A 23240-nucleotide genomic window follows, 5' to 3' on the forward strand; every position below is an offset into this window, starting at 1 on the left:
AGGCCGGACAGTGCCCTCTCCAGTGTCACACAGCGAAACAATAGCAGCAGAGGGACAGAAGTCCAAGACCGGTTAAAGAAAACCCTCCTTTCTACTGTGTCTAATGGACTTGCTTACTTCTGCCTGCTGTCTGATTGTTACTTAACTCTGCTTCCCAGCACATTGTCACAGCTTGGTTTTTAAAAGAGTGTTTGCAGACCATTGCAATGCCTGAAGCATCTCCAGACCTCAGGGGAAGGCCAGGAGATTTCCCCCACATCTGTGCATGTGTGTGTGTGTGTGTGTGTGTGTGTGTGTGTGTGTGTGTGTGTGTGTGTGCCCGCACTGCATATCACCCTGAAATTAAACTCTTTTACAGTATCTTATCAGATCGATTGCATCTGTAGTCCTCGGCTTTGTCTCATTTAAATAAAACTTCCATTTGTACCAATCCTATAAATAGAAAATTGTATTGATCAGGGTCCTAGCAGCAGCCTGCATTTCAGTTATCAGTGAAGCCTGACCGGTTAATGCGAGGGCTACAATTTATTGTGCGGCAAGACACGAGCCCAGGTCGTGCCATTTAGCTCTCTAAACTAAACAGAAGCATGCTTAGCTCTGCCAAGCAAGTTCAGCTAGGCCATTCCTGGGATCGAGGTGGCTCCCTGGTGATTTGCCAATTTAGAGCCTCAGATGCTCAGTGGACTTGACCCTAATAGACCCTTTGGCTCAGCCTAAGTAGAAGTCACCCTTACCCAGGGCCATGATGACACCTGGGAGGCTTGCCAAAGCTAAGGTACTCTGTACGTGGCAGGTCACTCTGAGGGGATCTATTGGTCCAGGATTGTGCCAAGTGACCAGAACTTTACTAACCATACCAGAGTATCAGACTCACCAGCCTTTAGTGTGTGCTTGCTGTGGACAGAAGGCTGTCATTCCTGGGTGGGTTTTACTCTCCTATCAGAAGACAGAGATTTATAAAATGCATTTCTTGCTTTGTTAAGCCACCGGCTCTTTTTATGGGTGTGTATCTCTGGTGCAAAATTATGGGTTTTCTATTGCATTTCATACATGCATATCATGATCATACTCACCGCTGCCGCCGTCCCCTCCATTCCCTACCCCCCTTTCCCGATACCCCCTCCCATGACCTCTCTTGTACTTTACATTCTAGATCCTGCCTGTGAGAGAAATCAGTCCTGTTATATTTGCTTTTCTGCGCACAGCTTGGCTTCTTTCACTTGACATGATCATCTTCAGCACCGTGCGCTTTCCTACTAATGGGATCGTTCTCGCCTTCCGTGTGGCTCAGTAAACCTCTGCCATGCATAGCACACAAGACTTTCTATGTCCTTCATCTGGTAATGGAAACCTAGGCCATCCACTAGACTTTATCATCATTCCATTGGGCAGTGTTATAAGCTGTCAATCATGTCAGCTTCTGATTTACAGTTTGTAAGTGATGGCTTTCTCAGAGACAGCGGAGGAAGATGCTGGGCTGCTGAGAGAGATGAGGTCACATTTGGCTCTGGAGCCCTCTTTGCTTCATAAATCTCCCACCCCTTCCAGGTTCCCCACTTCATAATGATGCCACAGCTTCCTGCCTTAACTATTAGCCTGAACTGTCTATCTTCAGGTAGATGTGACCGTGGGTTCTGTCACCATCCCCAAGACCTCCAATGCTATATGTGTGGAAAACCCTTTCTCAATGAACAAGGGAGGGCCACATTTGAGAGACTTCTCACTCCTGACCCCAGTGCCTTGAGGAGCGGTGAAAGGTCATTTTCCCCAATAGGGGATACAAAGCCACCCTGAAGGCTCACAGGAAGGAAAAAGTCATAGACATGACTCTCCGTGGGTTTGTTCTTAGTGCTGCCTGTCCCTTCTTGAGCTCACAGCTGTCCATACTTATAGCCATCAGCGGGCTGATGATCATGAGAAACTCCTCCACAGTCCCCTAGGAACCTGTATTTTTCTGTCAGATCCTCTGAATGGGAAGAAGAGGATCCCTGGACCCACCGGGACCCGCCCCTCAAGCCCATGACCCTCACGCAGAGGGTCCGAACGCCGGTTGGTTTTCTGCTCTTTCCCCTCAGTCCAGAGCTCATTTATCTCTATCTCCTTTGATGCTTGAGTTTCATTCCTCCCCTAAAGTATTTCTTGAGTCTCTGGAACAATGTGAATGGCAGCAGAGACAAAGCCTGTTTCCATGTGGTTTCGTGAGGCCCCAGGCTCTCCAAAGGCACAGAGAACGCATTCAGGGGTGAAGCAGCCCGAGGGCTCCGTTTGTACACACAGCCCGTCTGTGCAGAGTCCAGAGTCGGTCTCCAGGGCTGGATGGGCCCCACCTGAGTCATCCTCACTCAGTACTGAGCTTTCCTCGGAGGCCACGGGAAGAGGAAACGTGCCTTCCACCTACCCACCCGCCGATCTCGGAGTCTGTTGTTCCGGTGTAGTTCGAAGGTGACACCTCTCCGGACAAACCCCATTCCCTTGCTTCAGCACTGAGTCTGATAGCCAAGCTGCTTCAAGGCATAGCAATCTAGCTCCCAGAGCCAAACCCTCTCCTTCCGAGTCGCTCGCAAGTAGGCACCAGCTCTACAATGCTGCTGAGCTTCCAGAAGCCTTGTCGGTTGCTTTTTGTAGAGTTCCTCCAGCCTAAGATGAAGTAAGTGGTCTTTCTACATCTTACCTCAGAGACTTGCTCCTGACTGCTAATACACGTGCACCACTGAGCACACCCAAACACACTTTCTCTGTAACACAAATACTCGTAAGCAATACATTCACATACAGAGAAATGGTGAATCATGTCAATCTATTAACACACACAAGGAGCCATAAACAGGATAATATGTTATATATACACACACGTACATGTGTGCAAGCACACACACACACACACACACACACACACACACACACGCTGCAGCATCTCTCTTTATGCCACAGTGTTAGCCAAGGCTAGATCAGAATGGAATACCCATCACCTTCCCCCAAAGTATTCACAGGCTGACAAAAAAAAAGTAGGTTGAATCTAGACTATGTCCCCAGGCTTCTCTGAGAACAAAGCCTGAAACTCAGGTGGGGAGTTGTTCTCTGTCCAAGTCATCAACCAGTTCACTCAGGCAAAGGAGACTGAACACCACCATTGCTCCCCTTTGTAACTGGATGCAGAGAGGGTAGTTTGCCACTTCCGGCCATTTTCATGGGAGTTGAAAACTTCAGAGAGTCTAAGTTGCCAGGAGGGTACTTGTAGAGGGGGAGAGGGGCCACCGGGAGGTGGCTTCTGAAGTCTCTTTGTGGCACAGGTGGCTTTTCTGTCTGGCATGGCACGAGCCGATTGTTTGCTAAGCCATTATACAGATCGTCATAAAGCTTTTTTTTTTTGTTTGTTTGTTAGTGTTAAATTTTAATAACTTGGGTTATAGGCAAGGTAGAAACAATATCTAAGTGGCATTTAAAAGCAAATCTATTAAATTTTAGGGTAACTGCATTACATGGCTGGAAATATCATCATTTGGATCCTGCGGGGGACGGGGCGGCCACTGTATGAGAGGAGGAATTGTGCGTGCTTTGGAAAACACAATCTAAGCCTAATATCATAGCCGAGAAGGACATTCTCTGCTCGTTACCAGCGAGATTGTTTTTATCTTATCTATAACTAAAGTTATTAAAGTTTGAGAACTATAAAATGCTTAATGAGAAGCTGCAGGATAGTAATGGCAGTTCACTCCTAGAATGGTATTGGCCGATGATTAACTCCGAGTCTCTTATAAGAAGACGACTCTCCCAGTTTGCAGGGCGTCCCCACTCATGAGAATGTGGTGACTGGATGGTTAAAGCACGCGGTTACAGATTAGCCGTGTAACTATGGAAACAACCATACCGTCCCAGCGGAGGAGGAAGAAGGTATGGTTTGAATCTAGAAGGCTCCCATCTCTACTCAGCCCATGGACTCATGGGTCACGTGTCTGAACATTTGGTATCCAGCCGGAAGCAGCGCTCTGGGATGCTGTGGAACTTCCGGTTAGCACAAGTGCTCTACTGGCAAGGGCCTTGAGGATCGTAGCCTGGCCTAGCTTCAAATCTAGTCTATGCTTTCTGATCTACTAGGATCAAAAAGACCAGGATTCAAGCTCCCGCCAGCAGGGCCAGAACCAGAACAGGTTCAACAAAAGGGTTCTCAACCTGTGGGTTACAACCCCGTAAGGGTTGAATGACCTTTTAACATAAAATATGGTCGGGGTCACCACTGCATGAGAAACTGTATTAAAGGGTCGCAGCTTTGGGACAGTTGAGAGCTACTGCCCAACACCTTCCCCAGCAAAGTGATTCTCTGAGCTCCACCCTCTTGTGTTGCGTTTGTAACAGAGACTCTGATTTCCTCCACGCACTCTATACACAGTGTGCTCTGACAGGGTCAGAGAAAGTGGACACAGCATGGGAGAATCTGGGGGGTGGTCAGTGAAGCTGCCGTGGCATGTTGCCAGCTACAGAGAATACATCCCAGCCAGCCAAGCAATGGGTTTAGTTCCAACTCTGCCAACAAAGGACACAAACTGATATTAATAGGTTAACTGCTGCTTTGTAGACCAATGGTGGCGGCGTTGCTAGCTAAGTCTATATGGATGAGGAATTGGGCTTCTAGTTCATCAGACTGTGGACTGTATTGGCCACACACCATCTAATGGGCTCCATCCTGTTCTGCTAAGATGTCCATAGTCATCCTAGATTCCCACTGGACAGAACTTCCTGGACATTGCTGTGGACCGGCACTTAGTTGCATTCAAGGAACAGCTCAAAAATCCCAGCATCCAAGGGTCATCCTCAGAGAATCGAATCTCATTACTTCATTGTGAAGCTGAGAATTCAGGCTTTTACAATTCCTTGAGCTGCATCCAGGCTGAGGACCATGAGCTTGGAGCCACAGTTCACACAATCCTGCCTATACCGGGGGGAGCTTTAAAAGCTCACAGCCGAGTCCTACCTGCAAGGATTCTCCCATGGGGGTTCTAGTGTGTGACCTGGCTACAGGGATCATAATGACTTGCCAATCGTGTCAGATTGGCAGTGGAGGCCAAGATTCCTTCCAGCTTTGGAAGGTGATCTTGATAAAACCTGTAGGTGCTGCAATGATCTGGTTGGAAGTTATCACTTGTATTAAGAGGGTCTTGTGTGTGTGCCACAGGGGTTCTCAGAGAAAGGAATGCTGACCTGCCATGCTCTTGGGAGTCGGCAAGAGCACAGAGGACTGGGAGTATGCAAGCATTTTATATGCTGATATGGCTCTTCCCAAAGTACCAAAGTGGAGAAAGGGGGCAGTTGAGGGCTTTCTAAATTCCCATGAGACAAGAAAAGTCCAGAGGATTTGAATCTAAAGACAGAAGAGGAAACTTAACAGTATGAGCTGGAACCAGAAGTTACAGGTCTTGTCTGGAAAGGCAGCTGGAGAGAGCTCTCTATTATCCTCTGAGCTATGAACAGTCTTAGAGTGATTAGGGGAACAGGTGGGGGTATGTTTGGGGAAGACAAGATCAGGAATATTAACTTGCAGTGATGTAATCTGAAGAGGGAGAAGGAAGAGTAGAGAGATTCCAGCTGAGCACAGCTCTATTAAGTCAAGAGACATTTCCCATCTCTCTCTCTTTTTTTCCTTATGGAGACTGAAAACAAACATTCAGACTGTTTCATGATCTAGGCTTCCTCCCAGGTCCTGCTTGCTGTGAAAGGTGAAATTCTGCTCAAAGGGATCACAAAGCCCAGCGTGAAGCTGGTTTCATAAAAGTGTGCCTCTGAGAAGGACTTGGTGAGTGGCGAGTCAAAGATGTTAACAACTCAATTATAAGACAGTACCATCCAGAAAGTGCATCTTTCTGAATTGTTTTGAGCTTAGTGGATATGCACCAGGCTGTAAGGTAGCAATTGTCTTGACGACCTCTGCTAGCCTTTGAGAGGAGAAACTATCTGCCTACACTCTGGTCTCCTGTATCTAATTCTATCTGTCCCAGGAGACAGTGTATGGATGCAGCAGAAAATGGGAGATACTTGGCAACAAATACCTTTCCCTATACCCATGGCTGTGGTTGGACAGAGTACCAGCCAGCTCAGGATGAGTCTAGCGATATGACCCTACATCTCTCCACTGAGCAGAGACCACACACCTTCACTAGCCACTGCCACACAGCCCTTTCTGTTCTGTGATAATCTTGCAAATATCCACAGTACCAAGTCTGAGCTAGAAGGGAGGGAGGGGGAAGGAGGTGGCTTTATTAGCAGATCACGGAAGACTGACCCTCATCACTTCCTTTCCAATAGGTAAGAATGTTGTACAAATCATTAGGTAAAAATTTGATGCAGCTCTTCCTTCAATTAAACGTGATGATGGAGGCCAAGGCTGGCTCACTGTGCAGATTCCCCAGGAGAGCCTCCTCGCTGCAGAATGGAATGCCTATTAGCTCTCCGCCAAAATAAAGGTCACCAGACAAGAGCCTTCTCATCCAACTCTTACTACCTTGAACATGTAGTGTAATCAGGCAAGATGTGTCACACTCAGGAAACCAATGGTACAATTATATCGAATATGCCCACAGCGTCACAACCCATTCCCCTCTCCCTCAAAGTGCTCAGAATGCCAAAGAGCTGGGGCCTGGCTTAGGGGAGGGAAGAATGGATGTTAGAGTCCATGGGCTCCTGCTCATGGAGTCTATTCTCCCTACTCCTGACTTAAGGAAGAGACAGCCATTCCAGCACATCCTCTGAACAACCCAAAATCCCAGGGGGGAGGGTGAGGCACACAGGAAAGGTCATGTAGAGTAGGGTTCCTAAGCTGTGCACTCCTGTGTGCAAGACTGAGACCCTTTTGATTTTCCCATTAAAGTGCAATACCTAATTTGAATTTTCATTTTCTTGTGCAAAAATTAGTATCAGATAATTTGGTAGACTTTCCTGGGATTGGCCTAAGTTTCCAAGCAATTGTGCCTTTATGCAGAGAGATAAATGCCTTGGTGGCGCTAGAAGGGCCCAATCCAGACTCTTAACTGTGTGCTGACATCTACCTACCATGAGCCGGCTGATCCTTCCATATCCATCTACAGGTCACGGCACATAGCAAGTAGGTCATCTTGACAGGAAATAGAGCCTGGGGCACTTTGGAAGACAGTCAGTTATGAAGCACCTTTACAATTTCATATTTACTTTTTGTGAGGGGGATGTATTACCCATCGTAGGACACATGAGCTAAGTGCATGTGCGGCGGTCAATAGACAACTTTGAGGAGGAGTCAGTTCTCTGCTTCAACCATGGAGGATTTGGAAATCAAACTCAGGTAACTGGCAATTCACCACTGGGGCAATTTACACAAAGAAGAGGCAACACTGAACACTACAGGCAAACACACACATGCACACACAGTTACCCAAGTTGATAGTCTTCTTTTCCTGCTCCTACTGGTCTGAGCTGAAGTTCTGTCTCACGCAACCAGAAAATATCTAAGTGGAAACCCACAAAGAAGCAAAAAGCAATGATTCCGGTCTAGGAGACTGAAGAGCAGGGTAGATATAGATGTGGTGGGGTCTGGAATACGCACAATTCTGAGAAAACAATTCAGTATTACCAACTCAACAATAGGCGCAGGGCCTCCAACAGCCCCTGAAGATCAGAGTTATGTAAGTTAAGCTTCTTCGGTCTCCAGGGCATCAGGTGGCCCAAAGATTGGCCTCTAGACTCCCAGGAAGGCATTGGTTAAAATCAGTGTGGATATCTCAGTCTTATCACCAAAAGCAAGAATATTGGTTTAAGCTAAGTCTCATCCTGTTGAAAAATAACTCCAGGTATGTATAGTTTTTGTTCAAGTAAAGGCATTGCCCTAAATTAGAGGTGTTTTTTTTTTTTTTTTTTTTCCTGAGAATTTCACAAAATACTGTATTCCCAAACCTTTTCACCCTCCTCTCTGCTCCAGCTCTTCCCATGTTCTCCCAAGTCCCTCTCAAATTCATGGCCTCTTCTTTAACTAATGTTTATTCATTTATGTGTATGTGTGCATCTGTGTGCATGTGTGTGTATGTGTATGTGTGTGTAAACTTTGATGTGGTTCTTCCTTCAGTTAAACATGGAGATAAAGCCTAGTTTGGTGTGCTGAGTGCTAGTTTGATTGTCCAGCTGGAAGATAGATACACACACATACACATGCACATATACCCATGCACTGCATACAACTCTCTCACCCACACATGCACACACACATGCACACACACATGCACACACACATGCACTTGCATGCACATATACTCTATCACACACACACACACACACACACACACACACACACACACACGCACACACACACTCAACCTACAGTGTCCATTTACTGTTGCTCAGATGTATAAGTGTGTGGGGCTGACTGCTTGAGATTGTATAACCTACCAATGCCTGGAGAAGACTTAGCATCCCTGTCTCAGCAGCTGCTAACTGGACTCATCTCTTCATCCAGGGGTGGTCCTTGTGAGATCTTCTCCAGTTAAAATTACAGATTTTTTTTAAAATTTTTGCTTGAATAAAGCTCTCTTTGTCTGGCCAGGGCCTTTGTGGGTGTTGGCATGGCACAGTGCATCCGGGCTGTAGGTCACATTGCTGATCAGTGAAAACTGTCCCAAGATTCGAGCTAAGAGGCGCCCTACCTCTGCCATCTTGGTAGTTTAGGGCCAAGGAGCAAGCGGGAGCCAGTTTAGAGAGAATTGTACCCTGTACCCCATTCTCTTCCTTCAGAAATGTTTCTGCTGGGACTGGTGGGCAGTGAAGCTGTCCTAAAGAATGTTTTCATGCAAAAAAATATTCTAAAATGCTGAGAATACAATAAGATGAATGGCCCCTGGAGGCTATGGCTTAAATATTTTATCTTCCCAGATAACAGTTACACTGCACTCCCCTCCAAGGACCTAAAGTCTTTTAAATATAGCATCTAATGAATCCTCCTGCCATAGACGGATGGCACAGCATTGTTACCCTGATGTCACAGGTGAGGACGCAGTACCTGCAAAAGGGTCCGGAGGTTCCAACAGCCCAGGGACAGTCAATGAAAACCCCCACTACACTGCTGGTGGTGGCCGACCCCACAGGACACTGCTGGAGAAAACCACTGGAAAGCTACAGAGTGGAATGCCATGAGAGAGTTGGGGACAGCTCCCCTGCCTGCAGATCAGAAAGTGACAGGGTCAAGATCCATTTGCCACATAGCTAAGGTGTCACCTGCTATCTGCTTCTTAACAAACAGCCAGTTATTTGGAAAATACACACTTTTATTAATAAAGTAGGTTAGAGCCAAGTGCTGATTTCTTCCAAATGGCTAGGTGACATTGAAGACCCAAATCAGGCTTCCCACCATGTTTCCTTGTGCAGCAAGCTTTGACGACACAGGATGTTTCCTCCCAGCCTGCCAGGAACTCACCCTTGTTCTTACATCAGAGAGGCAGACACTAGCCTGAAGATACAATCAGATTTGTTCAACTTGGAAAGGGAACAGCAGAGCCAGGATTGTGCCATGGTCACTCTCCAGCTGTCCCCACCATGCACTGTGATGGTTTAGATGCTGCTTTCAGCACCATGGCTGTTGCTAGCACTGCTGGGTAAGCAGGAGAGTCTCGGGAGAGAGACACTTTCTGCTCCATCAGGACCATCGCCTTTGCATGTGGGGGTTGACCATGAGTCTCAGAAAGGAGCAGAGAGGAAGCTTTCTCAGAGAAAGGCAGAATCCCAAACTTGCTCAGTTCTGATGCTGTTGCTCTTAACTCCTTCCTAAAAACAGGAATGAGGAGGAAGTCCCAGGGTGTGCCAAAACTTCAGACCCAAAATATTTTCATTCCAACAAAAAGTTTAGAGCTTACAGAAGGGGGAACAAATTGAGGAAGGAAGGGGGCAAAGAAAAGAAAGGAAGAAAGGAAGAAGGGGAAGAGACAAATGTAGGACAAGGGACTATAATAAAGATAGATACACAGATACAGATAATTGTCAGGATATAGAGAGGTGACTGATACTGAAGAACATGATAGGTACCTAGAAGTAGGTGATACATGGACCAAAGCATGTAGGCAGAGCTGGGTAACTGACATATAGATGACAAACAGATAGATAGATAGATAGATAGATAGATGATTGATTGATAAATAGATGATAGATTGATATATTGATTGATAGATTGATTGATAGATAGGTAGATAGATGATAGATTAATAGATAGGTAGGTAGATAGATGATTGATTGATAAATAGATAGATGATAGATTGATATATTGATTGATAGATTGATTGATAGATAGGTAGATAGATGATAGATTAATAGATAGGTAGGTAGATAGATAGATAGATAGATAGATGATAGATGGATGATAGGCTAGATAGATAGATAGATAGATAGATAGATCAATAGATCAATAGATAGGTGATAGATTGATAGGTAGATAGACAGATGATAGATTGATAGATAGATAGACTAGATAGATAGAGGGTAGATGATAGAAGGTATCAGAGCAAATAAATGATGTATATAAATGAAAAAATTTGATAGATGATAGAGACAGACAGACATAGATAGACAAACAGATACATACATACATACATACATACATACATACATACATACATACAAGACAGACCGTGGAAAAGCAGATGTACACAAAGAGTTTGAGCAGCCAAGAAAGCCTGAGAAGAATAAACAGAGAGAGAAAACCATGGAAGGATAGAGAGAGAGAGAGAGAGAGAGAGAGAGAGAGAGAGAGAGAGAGAGACAGACAGAGAGAGAGAAGACAGAAGGAAGTTCCAGGCTGGAGAAGGCAGCCTCCGACCCACGTTGTAAAATGACAAGGATTGAGTGAGCAGTCTCTAATACAGATAATATTGTCTGTGTAGTCTATAAATATAAAATTAAATGCTGACCTCTCTGGTCCATGTCAAAAGTCCAAGCCAGTGTCAGCACATATTGTTTTTATTTGTTTCAAGAGAAAATAGATCAAGAGCATTAACCTCCCAATGAAGAGAGAATTGAATGAATTAAGAAGCAGAACCATAAATCGTGCCATTTTTATTGGCACCGTGATAAACACGCCCCAGGCTTCACAGGGAGTGGGATCTGGGATGTTTTCAATACCCTGCAGCAGCCTCTTCGCCACCAAGAAAGGCAAGGAGATATTAATTCACCACCCAGAAAGGAAAAGAGATATTAAGACCCAGGCCTCGTTCACCCACTTCTCCTGCCTCCATTCATCTCCATATGACAACGCCGTGGCACACACTTCCAGAAATATTGAGAAGGAGGACCTGGACAGAGGCAATTTGGAGAGTCTCTGGGGGAGCCAGGGTGCCGGGAGCCAGCTTCTGCCATGATGGAGCAGAAGAGGAGGCTTATGGGAAATGGAAGGCAGTCTGGACTTCCAGGGCACAAGTAAGGTCACATAGCCAAGGTGTTCAGGTGGCACCTGGCCTGTTCTATCACCCATCCCCTGCTTGCTCTCTGGGCTCCAGCTCTCATGGGCACGGGGAGTGCCACTTACCAAAAAGGGAAAGGGGAAGGGTGTTGGCCCAGGTTTCGCACCCTAGCTAGGCAGCTGCTTAATAAAACAGCATTCCCGTGGCAAATGCAGTCTCATATGGTGCTTTAGTGCTGAGCCCATGGTGACTCAGAGCAGTGCCTGCTTTCAATGGCAGAGCTTGTCATCACACATAGGAGGTCACACATGGGGACTAACTTGTCCAGTCTAACCCCAGGAGTCCAAAGGAGACGTCCTTCGATCTGGAGCCTTCTCCATGCCCAGATCCCATCTCCTTGTCCTAACCCTTCCTTCTATCACTTTAATCCTGAAGGTGCCAAGGTGGGCTGAGTTGAGACTGAATGAATTCTTTACAACCACTGCTATGTTTCCCTTGAAAAAGAGGAAGGGGGGGGGGGTTATATGAAAAAGAACACCAAAAAGATAGACACATCAGGCTTAAAATTTGTAAGCCAACAGCAAACACATTGGATAGATCGTTACAACTCAAAAGTAATTACCCCTTGGAACAGAATTGCAAAGCAGTAAAGATTTGGGGGCTATTAAAACATTCTCCATAGATACTGCACAAATCTGTTATTTGTTGGATAGTCCTTCCTGTTGCCCTTTCAGGCATTCTAGGTCTGTGTAACTGGGATGAGCATCGGCTATGGTGGTCACATAGTGGGCTAGACTCACACACTTGGTTCTCCAAGCAGTAAAGGTAACATGAGCTCCCAACATCCAGTACTGGGAGTTGAACTTGAACCAGGGAATGCTCAGTGTTCTACCACTGAGCTACCCTCCTAGCCCTCACCTACATAAAGGCTTCATAGTTCAGAGAGATTCTGCCTTGGTCCTATGAATGTGAATAAATGCACTCAGGCATCTGCTCTGGCACAACTTTCTGGGATCTCTCAACTTAAGATTCTTTTACATGCTAGAAACAGAGGTTCGGGGCAGGGCTCAGCAGTCAAGTGTGTGGCTCACTGATAGAACCTGCTGTGAATTGACCAATGAGAGGCTTGGAACTGTCTCAGTGACTCCGTGAAAGAAGACATTTGGAATTCGCCAATGAGCGTTTTAAGGTATGGTTGCCTACCATGTCCAATGCCATGAGTTCTACCTCCACAACCTGATTAATGACAACAATAATAATTATTAACAACATGCATGATTCTTAAGCTATACCATATGTAACATTATTATATGTGTTTATATAACACTTGTAGTCCTACAAAAATCTTATGTACTCTCTGTTTCCAGCATCCCTCTCCAGCCTGGATGGAAAGGTATTGATGTAACTGGACTCTCACATATTCACCTGAGTGTCTCCCTCAACCTGTCAGACTTTCCCAGGTTCCTTTGGGTTTCAGTGTATGTGAGGTGTCTCAGCCGGTACTGAGTCATGGACCCAGATCCTAGAACTAAAGGGATGTTCTCTTTAATACCTCTACAAGAAAAACTATAAACCTGTAGTTTTGGTAATCTTATTTCTTTCTTTCTATTGACTTGCCATGGAAAGATGCTTCTAACAGCTCAGCTGTGGTTTATAGGCTAAAACATCCACCATGCCTGGGCTCTCAGAGACAGGATGCGTGTTTCCCGCTATGTCCATTTGTTGCTTTGTATATTGTTTGGATACAAATAATCTACTCAAGACGTATGTATCAAAGACCAGTGCCCCACTGCTGTTATGGAGGCGTAACTGAATCACAAGGGCATTAACTTCAGCAATTCACGGATGAGTTCATGACTGAGTGAAGGCCAGGATAAGATGGTGGAAGTACGTCACCAGGGACCACCTTTGAGACTATATCTGCCCATCCCCGCCCTCCATTTCCCGGATGCTATGAGATGGGACTCCTTACTCCCTTTCCACCATGATGTTCTGCCTTGGCTTCAGTCCAATGGATCCCGCTGGCCTTGGTCTGAACCATGAGCCAACATACACTGTTCCCCTTTGAAGTCATCCTTAAGTTTACCTTGTCCTCACTAAGAGATGTGAACTCACAACTCTGTTGACTTCCAGTTTCTTGTCATTTCAAATTCAGAGAAGATGCCACTAACCCTACTACCCTGATCTTGGTCTTAGATCAGGTTTTGTCAGACAAATGTGAGCCATTGTGTGTGTGTGTGTGTGTGTGTGTGTGTGTGTGTGTGTGTGTGTGTGTGTGATATTGAAACACATTTCAGCAAAGAGTGTAGCAAAGTGTACCCCTGAAAACAACTCCAGAACTAGAAAAGCTAAGGCAGGAGGATCACAAATTTGAAGCCACCCTGGGCTCCATAGAAAGATTGGATCTTAAAAAAAAAATCAAGAAGGAGCCTGTTTAACTTTGCATTGTTTGTATAGATGATTTTCTTTGCAAGAGGTGGAAGTCTGGGCTTTACACTTGTAGATGGATTGGTTACTCGACATTGATGAGGTTAATTAACTCAGGTGATGTAGACACTCTAACTGGATAATTCAGGATGAAAAGATGGGTTTTGGCATGTGTGAGAAATAAAAGTATTAATCTCCTTCATCATCCACTTTTATATAGAACTTTTATTAACATGTGCTAGAGAAGGAGACAGAAGAGATAAAACATCCTTGTGCCAGCCACTTTGCCTGGGAAGATTGGCAGGGGGTTGGTCTGTAGATCTTCAGAGAACTGTGTTGACTTATTACCTGCTATTAGAGGGGAGTGTTCATTTCTCATTTGTCTGGATGGAAAAGTCTCTTCCGTAGTACTGAGAGCTAATAGCCCCACAAAGAGTAGAGTTTGGGTTCCTAAATTACCAGGGTTGGCTGTGTCCCAAGCCTGAAGATACCCTGGCTTTCTGCTTCTCATTTCTCACTTCTCATGTGAACACAAGAGAGGCTAACCCGAGATCAGACCTCCCAAAGGACTAAAGAGAAAGCAGCCAAACATCGCAGCCCTGGGTAGGTCGGTTTGGCTGAAGTCTCAGAATTGATTCAGAGCCCTGACATAATGTGGGTTCGGCGCAATGACTGTACCCTCATTTCTAGGATATTTCTAATTATCTCTCAACCCAAACAAAAGGACTTATGTTGATTCTACACACACACACACACACACACACACACACACACACACACACACACACCCTGTTCCCCTCTCTGAATTGCTTGGCTATAGGGACATTTGTGCTGTCCCATTAGACTATACCTCCCCAGAGGTTTGGGTCATTCACAACCAGGGAGACCAAGCTCCAAAGGCAGGCAAGAGGTGATGGGTTCAGTTATTGATCAAGTCTCACTCGCACTGACCCTTTCACCTCCCTCAGAGGATGAGACCCATCACCGCATCTGCTACTCTGAATATAAAATCTGCATCCCTGACAGGAGCTATGATGTCATCTGATCCCCCACTAGGGAAAAAAAAACTGGAGGTGTTGAACTAACATGCCCTGAGAGGTAACCCAGCCAATTCCCCTGACAATTGTCACTTGCTGGGGCTGGCTGAGGGAACTGGGACTGGATGGGTCAATGCAGGAAGCTTGACTGTGGTAATCATTATTTCCTAAGCATGTCACTTGCCCAAGAACTAGGTTCATGCTTGGTACACTCCCTAAGAATAGGTCTGGGACTGAAAACCAGTGGAGAGCCAGAAAACACACTAGGGCCCACCCCTACCTCCTACCCTCAAGGATCTCCTAGCTCCTAGGCACTGCCTCTGACCCTCAGTGCTGTGCCTTTCAGAGCTTAAAGGCTTATCCCTGTGTCTGATGACAAAGTAGAACCCTGAGACTGTGTCTGCATTGTAATTCCTTCTCAAGACACTTGCAGCATTTTCAAAGTTTTGCATAAAGCCAAAGTGAAAGGAAGAAAGGAAAGAAGGGAGGGAGGGAGGGAAGAAGGGAGGGAAAGAGAGAGGGAGGGAGGGAGAGAAAGAGAAGAGAAAGAGAAGAGAGAAAGGGAAAGAGACAGCAAGACAGAATTTGTAAATCTTGCTATCTTAAAAATATTTACAAAAAGAATGAATCTCAAAGGGTTTTAGTAGAACTTTATAAATGAGGATTGAATTTACATAATTTCCACCCCTCTCTCTTTCCATCTCAACTACTCTTCTGCTCCCTCCCTCTCATGACCCCCTTTTTATTCTTCTCTCTCTCTCTCTCTCTCTCTCTCTCTCTCTCTCTCTCTCTCTCTGTTTCTCTCTCTCTCTCTCTCTCTCTCTCTCTCTCTCACACACACACACACACACACACACACACACACACTTATGCATACACATTACCGATGCCATTTAATGTTGCTCTTTTGTACACGTGCTTAGGGTTGACACCTGTGGTTGGACAACCTATGGGGGGGGCTTGTCCCTGGAGAATCCTGATTCCCCACCACCTCTCAGTAGTCCTTGATTTCCTGCAGTTCTTTAACTCAGGGCGGGTCCTGTGACACTTCTCCCATCTCCATTGTTCTGTTGGCTGGTATATTCCTCAGAAAGGCTTTGAGTAGGAGGCCATATTGTTGAGATGTCATGGGTGTCCCTTCCCTGTTGTGTCTAGAAGATGCTGTCTTGCAGCAGGTGTGGCTCTCACAATCTTCCCTCTGTCTTCTCCCCAGTTTCCCCTGAGCCTTGAGTGTTGGATGAAATATTTAGTTCTTAAAAACACAACATTGTATTTAGCCTCTGAGAATTCCTGTATGCATATGAGGTGCTTTGATCATATCCAGTTTCCCATTCCCTCCTCCTCATCCTCTTCACCATCATCACCCTCAGCAGCAGCAGCAGAGATCCTTTCCTCACATTCTCCTCCATTCTTCATGTCTTCTTCTTAACCCAGAGTCCAATTAGCATTGTCAGCATGTGCTGTGGTGTAAGGCAATTCACTGAACTCTGGCTTGAAAGTAACCCCACTCTCTCTTCCCAGGAGCAGGTATCAGTTGGCAGTAGTCCCTCCACTAGGAATGGCACCTTGTGGGACCTCCCTTGCCCATTATTCTGGAATGTTGACTGGCTTGATCTCACTCAGTTCTCGTGTAGGTAACCAACCACAGCTTCTGGGGGTTTAGATCTTTCTGTCGGTATTTTTAACACAAACATTGGGATGCAGTGTTACTGTGAACACAGGCTCATAGCATTGCAAGTAAATGTGTGTTGGAAAAGGGTTTCTCCAGATTTGTGCTGCTGCTGCTGGTGGTGAGGGTGATGAGCTTGTATGTAACTGTATATACTCAGGGCTGGCTCTCTCTGTGTGTCGGGCTTGATTCTACCCAGTGTCAGTTCTGGTTCCTTGCAATCCAGAGCTTGTATAGCGTCTGTCATTTCAGAATACCATGGGAGCTAATATGCACTGGACATATGTATGCCTGGTGTCATATCTAAGAATGAGGAGTTTCTTTATCTGGACCATCAGCCCCAGTGGTCCAGTGTGAGTGGGGGAGCCCTGTAGAGGGCTCCAAACCAGGTCACTCCTCTTTATGCTCTGGAAGGTGACATCTAGCACAACACCAGCCATTGTAGACTATAATCATCTAGGCCACCTATGGCAGTCTATGAGCAAAAGTAGCTTGGGGAAGACAAGGATTTATGGGGCTTAAACATCATACTCATTAAACATCATCATCAAACTCCATTGCTGGAGAAATTCCCAAGAGGAACTTGTGGTAGGAACCTGGAGGTTGGAACAGAAGCAGATCTCAATAGCAGACTTTGTAAAATGAAGTCACTAGTGCCTATCCACTTCTCTGGCCTTCTGTGATCTTTATATTTGCAAAGAGGTCAGAAAAGAGCCTGTTCTCACTGCACCCAGTTTGTGGCGGGTGCCTCTTTTTATTAGATCAGGAAGGAGGCAGTCTTCACACCATCGGGAGTCCCCCTGATTCTGACTATAGGTCAGAATCCTCCCCCAGGAACCTCTCCAAGGCCAGGATGACAATGATGTTCCTTCTATATCTGATACCTGAAGACGTCTCTGCTCTGAGAATCTCTGGAATATTCTAATGAAGGAAGAAGCCTGGATATGAACCAGCATTAGAGACCCCAGGAAGTCAAGAGGTCTAGGTGGCAATGAAGACACTATGACATGGCTGAAGGATCAACAAAGCAGGTTCGACTGGGGGCCCTGGATGACTGCCCATCTCTGACTCCCATCTTCAGGATGACCTGGTCATCCCTTCTTCTTTGATTGTTAACTTGTTTGTTAACATATGGAAAAAGAACCTCAACTGAGGAATTGCCTGCATCAGACTGTATGTGTGTCTGGGGGGGGGCATTTTCTTGATTATTAATCATTGTAGAAGGGCCAAGCACACTACAGGCAATACTGTGTGCAGGCAAGTAGAACTAGGCTGTCTAAGAAAACTAGCTGAATGTCAGTTCAGGAGCAAGACAATACACAACATTCTGCTATTTCTCCTTCCAGACTGAGAAGTTATGTTAAAGCCTTTCTTTACCCAGTCTACAGCTCGAGACTACTTTAAAATAGTGACCAGGAATCTGTAAATCATTGTGGCATAACATATTGCCCTGCAAATGTGAAAGCCTACCTACTGGACTATCTATAAGCCATCAATGTATGCTAGATTATTGCTAGTATCCACTAGGCTGCAAGTCCATCAAGAAGGTGGCTGGCCTTAGATGACCTCAGCTGGGATGTCTTCTTTCTTAGGTAAACAGACACCATGACCAAGACAACTCTTATAAGGACAACATTTAATTGGAGCTGACTTACAGGTTCAGATATTCAGTCCATTATCAAGGCAGGAACATGGTAGCATCCAGGCATGCACAGTACAGGAGCTGGGAGTTCTACAGCTTCATCTGATACAGCTAAAAGAAGATTGGCTCCAACATGATTAGAAGGAGGGTCTCCTTGCCTATTTCCACAGAGACAAGCGTCCTCCAACAAGGCCACACCTTCGAATAGTGCCATTCCCTGGGCCATGCATACTCAAACCACCAGTGTCTAACTTTGCACTGTCTCTTACGCTTCAGCAGTTTGGATGGCCTAAGATATTCGTAAGGTTCTAAGAGAAACAAAGCAGGTTCATGGAAACCTCTGGAGACCTGCAGTCAGAAATGCATTCTTTTCCTCACTGAATTGTATCGGCAAGAACCGTGTCCAGCTCTGATGTATGAGACACAGAGAGGTCCCTTTCCGTTTCTTTAAAACAAAAAAAAAAACAAAAACAAAAAAACAGAAAGCTCTTATTAGCACTTTGAGAACCCCAAATAGTGTATTTTGATCATATTGACCACTCCTTTCCTTGTTCCTCTCAGATCCACCCCCTCTTCCCTACCCACCCAATTCTGTGTCTTCCTTGGGTCCAATTTGTATTGTCCATATATTCTTTGGTGTAGCTACCCACCAGAGAGTGATCAACCTACCAGAACCACACCCTTAGAAAAACTGCATGTCCTTCCTCACTATCCAAAGGACTTGAAGCAAATTGGAAGATACTCCTCTTAATGAGAAAGAAGGGCAGAGTCACAAGGGAAAGAGTTACGAAAAAGAAAAGCTTAGCACATAGCTCAGCGGGTACAGCAACTCTCTAGCAGGCACAGGCCTAGGGTTCCATCCCCATTATGGCATACACTGGTCAGGATGGCTCATACCTCTACTTCCAGCACTTGGGAGTTGGAGGTAGCAGGATCAAGGAGTCACCTTAAATTGTGGGATTGTGCGTATGCCTTGTGTGTGTGTGTGTGGTGTTTCTGAACCACAGGTTAAGAGAAATACTGTACTTGATGAGTTATTGAAAGTCCATGTGAGTAAAGCAGGGTCCAGCTCCCTGCCCTGCCCTCCTCACCCCTCCCTTCCTGCCCTCCTCCCCCTCCCTGCCCTGCCCTCCTCCCCCTCCCTGCCCTGCCCTCCTCCCCCCTCCCTTCCTGCCCCAGCTCCTCCCTGACCCCACCTCACTCCCTGCTCCCACCCCTTGGCTCTGCCCCAGATCTCCCTTTCTGCCCTGTTCCAGCTCTGACCCCAACCTCTCCCCGCTCCCACCTCCATGCCCCCTTCCCCTCCCCACCCCCACCCTGCTCCTCCCTCTTCCCACCCTCACCCCCTGGTCCTGCCCTATATCTCCTTTCCTGCCCCACCCCCTGGCTCTGCCCCCCCATCTTCTTCTCTATCCTCACCCTCTCCCCACCCCCACCTCCCTCCCTACCCCTACCCCCTCCTTGCCCCTACCTTCCTCGCTGCTCCCACCTCCCTCCCCCACACCCACCTTCCAGCTCTGCCCCACACCTCCCTCCCTTGCTGTTGCACCCATCCTGTTGTTTCCCCCAAACACAAGCAAACCATTTTGCTCAGTTGCCTTTCCACTGACAGTTGAGAGTACTTTTTACCCATTTATGGGTGCAAATTAACGAGATGACAACAGACTGAAGCCAATGACAAGCGCTAATCTGTAAGCAAAAACAAGGGATGAGGAGCCGAGAGCAGTGCAGCTGTTTTATTTTAATTGAGGAATGATTTTATGTTAGAAACACTCAATATTCACAGCAAATTAAAAATAATGAAGTGAATTGATACCAATGATATATATATATATTTTTTGCTTACTACCCTTGGTAAGTCTATTTCTTCACAGAAATTGACAGGTCTAATTGATACACACGCTATTATTCCTCATTAGTAGACTGAATAAAATAATTCTTGATTAAATTTATTGCAATTTACCAATCTAGCATAATGTTTGCAAGCTATAAAAGTCAATCAACAGGAAACCAGGGGGGAGCCAGTGACATTATTGCATTTTATAAAACACAAGTGGCCTCCCTGCCCTGTGAAAGGGACAGCCAACTGAAGACTCCCCCAGGTGAGCAGCTGGCTGAGGAAGAGAAAGCTCTGACCCCATGTTGGATTCTATAGGTATCAGGAGAGTTCAAGACCACCTTCCACTGTGCAGGTGGCCTGGGCTCAAGCCATCCCTGCCTTCCTGCTTCATGGAAGCCCTTAATAATTCCAACTTGTAAAGACCTTCAAAGGCCTGGAGCTAGCAACAAAACCTGGAATCTTTCCTGCCTCTTAGATATTTTCTTAGTCATGGTTTCTAGTGCTGCACAAACATCGTGTCCAAGAAGCAATTTGGGGAGGAAAGGGTTTATTCAGCTCACACTTCCACACTGCTGTTCATCACCAAAGGAAGTCAGGACTGGAACCCAAGCAGGTCAGGAAGCAGGAGCTGATGCAGAGGCCACGGAGGGATGTTACTTACTGGCTTGCTTTCCCTGGCTTGCTCAGCCTGTTTTCTTATAAAACCCATGTCTACCAGTCCAGGGATGGTACCACCCACAATGGGCTGGGCCAAGGATGGCCCCACCCACAATGGGCTGGGCCAGGGATGGCTCCACCCACAATGGGCTGGGCCCTCCCACTTTGATCACTAGTTAAGAAAATGCCTTACAGCTGGATCTCAGAGGTATTTCCTCAACTGAGGCTCATTTCTCTGTGATGACTCCAGCTTGTGTCAAGTTGAGACAAAACCAGCCCATACAGATGTCATTAGAGAGGTTTCCCATAGACCTGTCGTTGAAGCAACAACATGGTACCCACAGGCCATGTGCCTGTCAGAATTCATCCACATCACAGGAACCGCTGAGTCTTTTCTCCTTCCAGGAATGAGATCCTCACAGTCTGTCTGTCTTCTTGGCTCTCAGGTACCACACCCAACAGCACACACGGTGGCCCCAAGTCCTATGTGTCCTCCAGGGTTTTACAACGTATATGAATTAGTGTTATTTTTATTAAGGTGGATGACACACAAAGTGCTTAGTGCTCAGCTTCCTAGTGAGCAGGTGTTTCTGGCCTCAGTGGACACGCGTCTCTTTGGGTCTGAACCGAATGTTCGGCATCCCCGTGGGCCCTGTGTGACTGCTCCCTGTAGTCAGGGTTTCTATCACTGTGAAGAAATGCAGAGACCAAAGCAACCTGGAGAGGAAAGACTTATTCCACTTCCACATCACAGTCCGTCATCGGAGGAAGTCAGGACATGAACTCAAGCAGGGCAGGAACCTAATGGCAGGAACTGATGCAGAGATGATGTTGTGAAGCTTCCTCTCCATGGCTTCCTCAGCCTGCTTTCTTATAGAGCCCAGGACCACCTGCCCAAGGATGCCCCTCACACACAATGGACTGAGTCCTTTCCTCGCAATCACTCATTAAGAAAATGGCTTACAGTTGGATATTATGGAGGTATCTTCTCCGCTGAGGCTCCCTCCTTTCATTAACTCTAGCTCAGGTCAAGTTGATATGAAAGCAGTCAGGGACCTCTGCAGGCATGGAAGCCTGGGAACGTTGATGGCAATGGTCTTCAACCTCCCTCGCTCTGCCCTTGGAGGTCTCTGGCAGTCTGCAGGTAGCTGAACTATTAAGAAACTCTGGGCTTTTGAACTTCATACCCGTTCTCACTGGCTTCTTTCCTGGGCTGGAGGATATTACCAGTCTTCTGTATTTTACCATTTTAGCTGCAAGCATCCCCTGGAACCTCATCTCCCCTCTGATAGACACATCCTTTATCAATCCTACTTCCTAGCATTTGTCACCAGGCTGTGAGCTACTAACAACCACTTCTGTCTCAGAAAGCACCTTAAACAAATGAACCTAAGGGCGGAATGGGTTTATTTCGGCTTACAGGTTAGAGCTCACCATTGAGAGAAGCCAGGGAAGGGCTACAGACAGGAACCTGGAGGCAGAAACTGAAACTAGACCAGGAAGGAACATTCCTAACTGGCTGGAACTCCAGGAGTTATTTGACCCCCTGTTCAGGTGGGTTGGGCTCTCTCCCATCATTCATTAATTGGAAAATGCCCCACAGACATACACAAGTCTAATGGACACAGATCTTCACCTAAGGTTCTTATTTTTCTTTTTTTCCGTTTGTTTTGTTTTAAGATATTGTCTCACTGTGTTGTCCTGGCTGGCCTGGAACTCTGTGTAGACCAAGTTGACCTTGAACTCATAGAGAGCTGCCAGCCTCTGCCTCCCTGAGTATACCACTGTGCTCATTCCTCAGGATCCCTTCTAACATCTGTGGGGCAAAGAGAGACCCCTGAAACATGGCTGTTCCTGATCAGTGAGCAAGTGATAAGGACCCTAAAAGTACCTTCTCGAACATCCCTGTTCACTGCTAAATCCTCTCAGGAGAGAGTTCTTTCCTTAGATTAATTTGTAGTCTCTCTGTCTCTCTGGGTGTCTGTCTCTGTCTCTCTCTCTCTCTCTCTCTCTCTCTCTCTCTCTCTCTCTCTCTCTGTGTGTGTGTGTGTGTGTGTGTGTGTATCTGCCTCTGTCTGTCTGCCTCTCTCTGTCTGTCTGTTTCTCTCTTTGAGCAAGTGTGTGTTCATGTGTGTGTGTCTGTCTGTCCGTCTGTCTGCTTTCTGTCTGTCTGTGTCTCTGTATCTATCTCTCACACTTTCCAGGTGTGGTGAGGCCCATCTGGCCCATCTGGAAGGTTGGGGCAAGGGAATCTTGAATTCATGCCCACCTTGGATAATATAGTGAGACCCCTGTCTCAAAAATATTAGGAAGACAGGTAGGAAAGAGGTGAATATGTGGGCTAGTTTTGTGTCAACTTGACAAAAGTTGAAGTTACCTGAGAGGAGGGCTTCTCAATTGAGAAAATGCCTCCATAAGATCAGACTGGAGGCAAACCTGTAGGGCATTTTCTCAATCAGTGATTGATGGGGGAGGGCCCAGCCCATGATGGGTGGCGCCATCCCTAGGCTGATGTTCCCTACTCTATAAGAAAGCAGGCTGAGTAAGCCATGAGGAGAAAACCAGTAAGCAG

Source organism: Micromys minutus (assembly GCF_963924665.1).
Source record: "Micromys minutus genome assembly, chromosome: 32".
Taxonomy (NCBI): domain Eukaryota; kingdom Metazoa; phylum Chordata; class Mammalia; order Rodentia; family Muridae; genus Micromys; species Micromys minutus.